A 10,436-nucleotide genomic window follows, 5' to 3' on the forward strand; every position below is an offset into this window, starting at 1 on the left:
TTTAAAATCAAGAGCACCAAACACAAACGCTCCTGGGGCCAGACAGGTTACGTGAGAGCAGTGTGGTTGGTGGGAGACAACAGGGAGTGGTGGAGACTGTGGCAAATTGGAGCCCACACCCTAATAGAGAGGGTGGCCACAGTCACCTCCAACAATTATTACTGCATGGGAATATGACCCAATATGGCCCAGAATCCTAACTTTTCTAGACTTTTCTAGAAGCTGGAAGTTTAGATGCATATAAAACATCCTTCTCATCAGATGGTAGCAACTCATTCATGCTGCTCAATTCAATACACCTGTCGTTGGTCTTGACCTAGGGGCCACAAGTTTGCAATCTCTGTCCATTTGTTCAATTAACAAGCATTTATTGAGCGCCTACTGTTTGCCAGGCACAGACGAGGCACAGCCTAGAGAAAGGGGGGAGGGGAGAGTAAGTCCCCAGCAGGGACCCAGAGAGACAGGATGGGATGGGAGGTCCAGACTGTGCCCCCACATCACCCAGCGTGGCGGCTGGCCCTGGGCTGGTGGACAGGCCAGGGTTTCCCCCGTCCTCACCCAGTCTGTGTGCAGAGACAGCAGCACCTCCCTCTCAGGCAGCCCCGCAGCCTCCAGGCCTTTGTAAGGATTTCCCGGGGGGATATTTCCCTTGACATTGCCTGCAGAATCGTTAAATGCCCAACTGCTCACTAATGACTGTGCCCGGGAGCGAAACCATTAATCTAAACGACGAAATCACAGCAGCTCATCTGCGTCATCGCGACAAACGAGCAAAGAGGCAGCCCTGTCGCCCACCTGAGCCCCTGCCGCCCGGGCAGACAGGGCCCTGCAGGAGGGGCCGGGCAGGGCTGGCCAGGAGGGAGGGCGGAGGCAGGACCGGCGGGCAGAGACTGGCGGGTCTGAGCGCCCCTGGGCTGGGGACGCAGCTGAGCATGTCTTTCTGTGGTGGGTCCTGCTCTGGGCCCAGACCAGTGTTCACGGCATGGCGCGGAGTAGCCAGGCAGGACGGGAATCCTGCTCCTGCTGTGTGTTCTGGGGTCAGTGACTCCCCCTCTCTGGCTGCCCTGTCCCCATCCGTGAAATGGGCTAATAGAACGTGCACCTCTGAGAGTTCTTCACGACGTCCCAGGTGTGTAAACGCTGAGCAGGCCTCGGTCCTGCGTCATCACTGCTGGTGGGGAAGCAGGTCCCACAGGCCCGGCGGAGGCGGCGGAGGGTGGGGGGGCGCATCTGTATGTCGTTCATCGCTTCTCTTCCACGCGGTCCCGCCCAACTGTAGCTGTAGGTTCCCTGGCTGGGGGACGCGCTCACATTCCTGCCTGCCCGACCGAGCGTCCATCGAGGAGCAGTCGGAGATTCCAGAGCCAGCCGGGAGCAAAGGGGGGCTGGGGTGAGGGGGCTGCCAGAGCCCTCAGCCAGGGGTGTCAGCCCTCCTGGCCGAGCTGATAAGATGCTGATAAGGTGTGGGAAGGGTGGGCCCACCCAGGGCTCATGCATGCACGTCCACAGCCCGTGCATGCACACCCACAGTCCATGCACACACACCCACACAGCCCACGTACACATACCCACAGTCCATGCACACACACCCACACAGCCCACATACACATACCCACAGTCCATGCACACACACCCACACAGCCCACGTACACATACCCACAGTCCATGCACACACACCCAGGCCACCTCACGGCTGCCCTCAGCCCTGAGTTCTCTGGACAGTTGTGGTCACCAACGGGATGCTTTTGGCTGCAAGGAACAGAAAATCTAACTCAAAAGTGCCTCCAACCAGGAGTCAGCAAGCTACTGCTCAGGGCCCGGCTCTCTGTTTTTGTTAATAAAGTTTTATTGGAACAGTCATGCCCATCCGTTTGTGTGCTGTCTGGCAGGCGATCGTCTGGTCTGTAAAGCCTGAAATATTCACTATCTGGTCCTTTATGGGAAAAGTTTGCTGACCGAGCTCTGGCTTCAGGGATGAAGGAGACGTGTGCCATCGTCTGGCGAGGGCTCAGAATGGAGGTGGTGCACCGTCATCTGTGACCGTGCAGCCATCCCTAGTTTAGGGCCTTGACACACAGGCATCATTGATGGCCTCAAGTTCCCGTGAGCTGTGAATTTCGAGAGTGGCTCTGCGGGCATCTCGAGCTCAAGGGGTCTGGGCGGCTGCGGCTGGAGGCCCTGGTGGTCATGCTGGGTCATCTGAAGGCCATCCTCATTCACGTGCCTGGCACCTGGGCTGGGGAGACAAACAGCTGGCACACCTCGTGTCTCCCCCCATCTGGAGGTTTTCCTTCCAGCATGGCGGCCTCAGGAAAGCCAGCCTTCTCACTCTGTGGTTCACAGCCGGGTGTCCTGAGTGTGTCCCGGGAGAGAGCAGGTGGAGGTCAGACCACCTTTTATGACCAAGCTGCAAAGTCATACAGCTTCACCTCCTCTGCACCCCCTGGTCGAAGCAGTCACAAAGGCCCACCCGGGTTCAAGGAGGGTGCCGAGACCCCCCCTCCCCAGGGCCTCAGCACAGTCACAAAGAACCCAGGAACTTCCATCTTTCTACTGTGCTGCCCTTGCTCTGTGCTCGGTTAATTGTCCCATGGTCACAAAATGGCTGCTGCAGATCCGGCATTTTAGGCAAACACAGCAATGTCTAACAGAAGAAAAGGAACCTCTCTTGACCTTGTGTCTCTCTTTTGTCCCCAACATTTTTGTTGAAATATAAGATACATACAAAGAGTGCGTGAATCAGAAGTACACAGAGCACTATACTTCCAAAAGTGAGCACATCCTTGTGGTCAACACCCAGACAACATGATCTGAAGCATCCAGAAGCCCCCTCACCCCTCCCCAGCCACGACCCCACCACTCTCCTCAAAGGTAGCCACTATCCTGAGCTCCATCCCTGCAGCCGAATCTTGGCTGTTTTTGCATTTTCTATGAGCGGAATCATAGAGCAGGCGCTCGTGTGTCTGGCTTTCGTGGCTGACATGGTACTCACGGGCTCCCTCTACACCGGTGACGCAGGTGCAGGCGGCTCGTTCATCGCCATCGTATTGCATCTTGAACCGCACGGTTTACTTACTGTCTTCCTGCTGAGAGACATCCAGGCTGCCTGGGTGACTGTGGAGAGAGCCTCGGTCAGCGCACGAGTGGACGCTCCCTCAGGAAATACGGGCGCTGGGTGCAAAGCGAGGAGCGGAATTGCTGGGCTGGAGGGCAGGCAAAGCTCAGCCTTAGTAGAACCCTCCAAACCGTCTCCAAAGTGGCCGACAACGTCCCTGGCCCCAGGTCCAGGAGCCCCAGCCCAGCTGCGTCCAGGCTCCGGTGTCATCCAGCCCTCAGCACCCCTCTTCGTTCCTGCCTTCCGGGATCCAGAACCATCAGCTCCCAGGCGGGCTGTACACACAAGACCTTGTCACCTCCAGGGACCACAGGGGTGCAAATGACACATCAATAAAGGATCTCCAACCTACAGATTTCAAAAGGGGGTTATTTTGTAGGACAATAGAAAGGGTGTTTATTGCAAGACGTTTAGAAAAAACTTACGAGTCCAAAGAAGAAAATAAAAGTCTTCTGTCGGCTCATGGCGGTGCAACCAGCCACTGACCTTTCAGTGTATTTCTTTCCAGTCTGTCTTCCAGGCATTTTTTTTTTGTCGCTAACTTTTATAACATCCTCACCATATGCCAAGCCCTGGTTTGTAAGCATTTCACATGTATCAATTCATTTAACTTTCAGAAAATCTATTCAAGTGGCTGCTATCATTCTCCTCCCTTTACAGATGAGGAAAATGAGGCCCAGAGAGGTAAAGTGACTTGCCCAACATCACACAGCTGTTCACGGGTAGAGCAAAGACTCACACTCAGCTCTCTCGGCCCAATTTTGCTTTCAGCTACTCAGGGCGCTTCTCTCGGCCTTGTTCTTCCTCGCTGGAGTCAGGGGTGAGAGGGGACAGATGGTGGATTAGCGGTCCTGACTTCAGGGCTCTGCAGCCCCCTCCTCCTGGTCTCCTGTGGTCAGGCCACAAATGGCACCTCCTGGTCGCTGGTCACGTGCCTAACTCAGGGACTCCAGCCTCAGGACGGTGGTCACAGAGAGCCGGCCCAGCCCCCTTGCTTCCCGGCCTCAGGGCCCCCGCAGAAGCAGACGTGGATGCTCACCTGTCCACAGCCAGGCGCCTCTCTGCCTCCGAAGATAAAGATCTGTTGGCTGCCAAGGGGACTGCTGGGACCCGCCAGGCCATTACTCACCCGGGCGATGAATAGACAGCCAGTCATGCTGCCTGGGGCCGTGTCATGTCCCCTCCCCTCCCGTGCATGCTGGGTCACGGACACATTCCTGGCGCATCTCGGGTGCCCCAGGGGGTGCTGGCGCCTGGCAGTTCTGGCTCGTGCACACGCAGCGAGCGCCAGCCTCTCCAAGGCCAGGGTCGGGAGCTGCCCACACTGCCCACTCCCCAGGCCACAGCCTCGGGCCGGGCCAGCCTCCGGGGCCCTGGGTTCCTCGTCTGGAAAGTGGGTGTCACGGACGTGTTTCATTAGCACAAGCTCCATCCAGGCGGGCTGCTCCGCGATGTCACGCGCCACCGAGAAAACGCTCTGCCACTTACGCTACGCCAGCCCCCAGTCGTCAGAAATGTCCGGTCTCAGCGACGGGGAGAGGGGCCCCGAGAGCTGGCGAGCTCGCGCCACCCCAGCCCCGAGGGCTGTGGAGCAGAGGGGTTGAGACGGAAGGCACTCATGGCCGGACTCCACACTGCTGTGCTGTCACGAGCACGTCCTCCTCGACTTTCTCCTATTTTGTGGCAACGGGTGAGAAACTGTGCTCTCTCCCCGAGGGGCTCACCTCTGGCGGCCCTGTCCTGACCTTCACGGGGAGACATCTTCCCAGAGGCCACTCCACAGGCTGGGCTCACGGCCATTTTTCCTCCGCCCCCAGGTGGCCGGGGGCACCGCCCCATGGAGACATCCCCGTTCCCTCTGCTGTGATGAAGGGCCGGAGCTGGTGGCCACACCGAGGGCAGTGTCCCGGGCACACGTCACTGATGGATCCCAGCTCTCTCTCCGCCGAGCTTGCACACGACCTCAGGACGCTCAGCCTGGACCTCCAGGCGGCCTCGCCCGGTGGCTGGGACCGGGCACAGGATAAAAGCTCCTGGCGGTGCCCAGTCCAGCCCCTGGCCCTCACTGCGTGCCGGGAAAACGGAAGCCCAGTGATGGGAAGGAACCGGAACTCAGGCCCGGCTCCCAGCCCACAGTCTCGCCTCAAAGGCATGGCGACGGGGGAGGACCCAACAGGTGTCTGGTCACAGGAATTAAACAAACAAAACCGAAGAGAGAAGCAAGGGCGTTTTAGCTGCACTGGTGAAAGCTGGGCTGGGCGTGAGGGAAAAACTCACCACTCCAAGGGCGGCTAGACGTTTAGAAAAGTCGCTCAGGGAGTTTCCAGTGTCTTTCCTTGCAGGACTTTAAAAATAGTCCCAAAAAGAAAATCGTCCCGATTAAGCGCCATGTGCCCAGGAGGCGCCCACAGGGCTCCGGGTTCGTCATTCGTCGGTATCAAGAGTTTGCTGAGCATCAGCTACGGGCCAGGCAGACACTGGCCGTTGATTAAGCAGCAAACACAGTGGCCAGAACCCGCGCCTCCGTCTCCGTCCGAGCTCCGGGCCCGTGGGCCACGGGGAGGCCCAGCCTGCGGGCTGGACGCGGCTCCGTCACGGCCGGTGGATTCGTTTCCTACGCAGAGAAACCAAAGAGCTGAAACCTGACGGCTGAAGCCAGCAATAAATAAGCAGTGACGATCTCACGCGGCTTCTGCGGGTCAGTGATCCAGAGCGGCTGCACCCGGGGCTCTGCTTTTGGGTCTCGCGAGGATGTCAGCCGGGCCGCAACAGCAACAGACCCCAGACCAGGTGGCTTAGCTGAAATGTGTTGTTTCACGGTTCCAGAGGCTGGAAGTCGGAGGTCGGGGGCAGCAGGCTGCTTTCTCCTGAGTCCTCTCTCGTTGACCTGCAGACAGCCGTGCCCTCCCCGTGTCCTCCGCGGTCTTCCCTCTGCGCGCATCCCTGCTCTCTCTTCCTTGTCTTCTGAGGACACCGCTCCTACTGGATCAGGGCCCACCCTAACAGCCCCATTTTAGCTCTCGCCTCTTTAGAGGCCCTGTCTCCAAAGCAGCCACATTCCCAGGAACTGGGGTCAGGGCTCCAACGCAGGAATTTGAGGCGACCCAAGTCGCACCACAACAGCAACCTCAGATCCTCACGGGCTGTTGGTGGGCAGCCCAGATCGTTGCTCCCAGCTCTGCAGGGAGTGGCCCCAGCACTGCCCGCTCCCCCGGGGAAGCTGCAGCCCCAAAGGGGTCAAACCTCATCTCACCAACCTTTAGATCTGAATGCTTTTCACACAGGGTGCAGCCCGAGTCAGTCAGTAATTCAATCAACAAACATTCACACTCCTGAGTGCCCAAGAGCTGGGGAGGCCAAGGCAAAAACCGGGGAGTCACAGCCTTTGAGGAGCTCACGGTTCTGCAGGTGGGACAGAAAAGCAAGTGTCCCAGCCCCGGGTGGAGCAATGATATTTAAAAACAGAGTCGCTTCTCCCGGAGCACCCGCTGTGCACCAGGCTCCGTGCCAGGCTCTTCACACAGAAGAACTCACTGAACCCTGGGGAGGTGCTGTTGTCACTCCCACTTCACAGACGAGGAAACTGAGGCACAGAGGATGAGTCCCCCGCTTCAGATCCTGTCGCAAAGAGTCGGGTCTCCAGGCCAGGTGCGCGGCTCCCGATCCCAGGATCCCCACAGGCTGAGGCTGCGACGGGGGCTCTCAGTGAGCGGGGAAGCCACGACCACGGCTCACGCCAGCAGATCGGCAACAGTTACAGAGCCACAGCGGGTGCTGACGACGATGGGAGCCGCGGGGTCCTCATGCACGCCGTGGGTGCGGGCGCTGCCGAGGGCCACCTCCTGCCCGGGTGCTGGGCGGAACTGTGTGCTCCGTTCCAGGAGGGGAGGGGGCCCAGCATGCTTGGAGCAACTATTTATGGAGCACCTACTATGTGCCGGACCTGAGGCTACACTGTCAGGGCCACGGAGAGCAAGACACGTGACCTCTGTCCCCAGGGGCTCGCGGACAAGCGGGAAAGGTGGAGATGAAACGGGCGGTTGCCACACGGGGCGGCACCTGGTTCCAGGAAGGCGCCGGAACAGGGAGACCCACACGAAGGATTGGGGAGTGACCGCCGTCTGCACTCCTCTCTCCTACACACCCGAGGCCGCGCTCTCCGCGCTTTAACTCCCTCACTCCGTCGTCTGAGCAATGCCGGGAGGTCGCTGCTGTTTCTGTCCCCATTTCACAGATGGTGAAACTGAGGCACAAGCTTCAGGAACTCGCCCAAGGTTACAGTTCCAGCGGCAGAGCTGGGATTCGAACCCAGGTGGTCTGACTCCACAAGCCCCTAATCCTGACTCCGGTCTGCACCCAGAGGGACTGGTTTTCAAGATGAGTCCTGAAAGATGAGCAGGGTTAATCATGGCTTTCCCCAGGAGAGCAGGGAACAGCATTTTCACCAGAGGGACCAGCGTGTGCTAACGTTCCAGCTGGAAAGCAGCTGTGGTGTGGGAGGGGCTGAAGGCTGGGGCACAGTGAGGGGGGCCAGAGTGGCACAGAGGGGTCCCCGCTGAGCCCCAGGGGCCAGGTTCAGGCTTCGGACCTGCCCTCGACCTCAGCTTCATCACAAGCAATTCTATTGCTCTCTGCCGCGTGTGGCGAGAGCTCCGCGGTTGCGAGGGGATGGACTGGAATTACGAGCGGTCAGTCTTTCTGCACTGAATCCTTTCTCCTTCATCCAAGTTCAAGGAGAGTCTCCAAACCACAGAGCCCGAGAACGGGGCCGCTACGACACCGACACAAGTAGTCGCGCTTGCCCGTTCCATGCAGACCCCGTGTTGCGTCCCGGCCCGCTGCGGCGTGTGCTGGGCTCTTCCACGGCCCCCAGGGCCTCCGTCCCCTCCCCAGGGCCCACGGAGGGCACCCGGCCTCCCAGAAGCGGTGTCTGCCTCACCCACCCCGGCTGCGCCGGCAGGGAGCAACCATCCCACGCCCCCACCCGAGCTGCACGCGCCCAGGAGACACAGCGGCTGCGAGCGAGCGAGGCGGTGGAGACGGTGCTGTTTAGCGAAAGTGTCATTTCATCACTCGCTGCCTTTGAAACCTGCTGGGGGAACAGAGACGGGAGAAAAGAGGACGCCCACAGAAACACACGCCCCAGGGATGGGGTGCGCTGGGTGGGCGTGTGAGCGGCAAGCACACGCGCACACACACACACTCACGCGCATACACGTCGCATTCTCATGTGACTGGCTCCTGGTGCCAACACGCTCTCCTCCCCAGTGTCGTGGCGGAGAGCTGGGACTCGGGAGCCGGGCGGTCCCGGGTTCAAATCCTGGCTCTGCCGCTTGTTAGCTGAGTGTCCTCAAGCAAGGAACTCGCCCTCTCTGAGCCCCCTAGGCCCCAGTCATAAATGTAGGTGGTTACTTGCAATGACGTCACGCTGTTCCTCGTCGCTCCGTGTCTGCTGGGCTGGCCCGCGCGAGCACCATGAGCAGACCCCGACCCTCAGGCCCCTGGTTGGGGCTGACCAGTGGGCAGCAGCAGAACAGAAGGGAGCGTGGAGGAGAGTGGGGGTACTTACGCCCCCAGCTCCCAGCCTGCAGGGTGAGGTCTGGTGGTGGCCGTGTCCCTCTCCTGAAGGCCCCACATCCCCCCCGCGCAGCCCTTTCTTAAACCTTCCGACATCGCAGTCTCCCGTCGCCGCAGAGACGGCGACCGCAGGCTGGGCGGCTGACAGCAGCTCCCGTCTGCGATCCTACGGCTCTGGACGTCAGGCGTCTGCAGTGGGTCCCGCTAGGCTGGAGCCGAACTGTCGGCTGAGCTCTGATCCTCCTGGAGGCTCCAGGGGAGACGCCGTTGCTCACCTTTTCCTAAATGCTGCCCAGAGCCTCGGCTCGGGGCCCTGCCTCCGTCTTCAGAGCTCTCTGAGCCTCAACTCCCGCCTCCCTCTTCCCCTCCTCGAGCCCAGCCGATGAGCCAAGACAACCTTGCCAGTTCCGGGGCGGCCGACCGGCAGCCTCGATTCCACCCCCGGCCTGTGCTCCCCTCGGCCATGTGGCCCCACAGGGTCAGGCGCCAGGAACTAGGGTGTGGCCATCTCTGCAGTTCTGCCTGCCTGCTGTCTGACTGGTGTGCTGCCCGTCCCTCCGCTCAGGTCTAGGGGCAGGAGAGGAACCCTGTGATGCTGGCCTCACCTCCTGCAGCTCCCTCAGCCCCGTCCACCCCTCTGGACATCATCCCTGCTCTTCCTCTCCCCAGGACCCCCGCTGGAGCTTCCCTGGCAGGGACCTGACGAGCGCCTCTTAGAACTGTCTGCGGAATAAATGAGATGTCCCATGTGCCTGTAACACCCAGCTCGTGGCAAGTGCTCAGCATGCTTTATCATCATCCTTTTTTATTTTCCTTACTAGATCCAGAACCCCACGACTGTGGGAACTACCTATTTTTATCTCATTTTCACTAGCCCAGCTGCTGACAAAGAATATGTGATCAATTATTCGTTTAACAAACATTTATTGAGCACCGAGTAGACCCTGGATAGACGGAGACAGAGTGAGAAAATTTGACCCCAACTTGCCTTCAGGAAGCTTCTGGTCTAGCGAGGGAGACAGCAGCACGCCAGTCATCAGAGAAACACGATTACCAGACCCACAGCCCCTCCCTGATACTCACGGAACGTCTCCTCCCGGCCGTCACCGCGCCGGGCTGGTCAGAGTCCTGAGGTGGGCGACTCACAACTCCTCCTCGTGTCTCTGACTCTTAGAGTGGGGACGGGGAGGGCGAGCTCTGGCATCTGCTTACGTCGTAATCCCTATTTTGTTAACCCCGCGTGTGAACACGAGCAAGAGGAAAAAGTTACCTTTTATACTCTTTTAAACAAATTTTTAAATAAATTTTGAACCTCCGTAGAAAATAAAAAGCGTGAGCTTCCCGTCGCTGCTGTCACAGATTGCCGTAAATATAGCGGCTTCAACAACACGGATTTATTCTCCTCCAGGCTGGAGGTCGGCAGTCCGAAACCGGCTTCCACATTGGAGGAGGCCCCGGCAGGGCTGTGCCCTCTGAAGCCCTGGAGGGGACCGGCTCGGCCCCTCCCGCCGGGAGGCCACCTGCGTCCCGTGTCGAGTGACCCTCTGCGTGTCCCTCTAGCGTCCTGCTCCCGTCATCTCAGCCGCTCCTTCCTCTCCCACAGTCAGCTCTCTCCACCCCCTCTCGCCAGGACACTTGCAGCCACGTGTAGGCCCGGCCCCGGCCACCCAGGACGACGCCCCGTCTCAGGAGCCTGTGGCCACGTCAGGCTCCGGGGATCAGCATGGGGACATCTCCTGGGGCC

This window comes from Equus caballus, chromosome 8, assembly GCF_041296265.1.
Source record: "Equus caballus isolate H_3958 breed thoroughbred chromosome 8, TB-T2T, whole genome shotgun sequence".
NCBI lineage: Eukaryota > Metazoa > Chordata > Mammalia > Perissodactyla > Equidae > Equus > Equus caballus.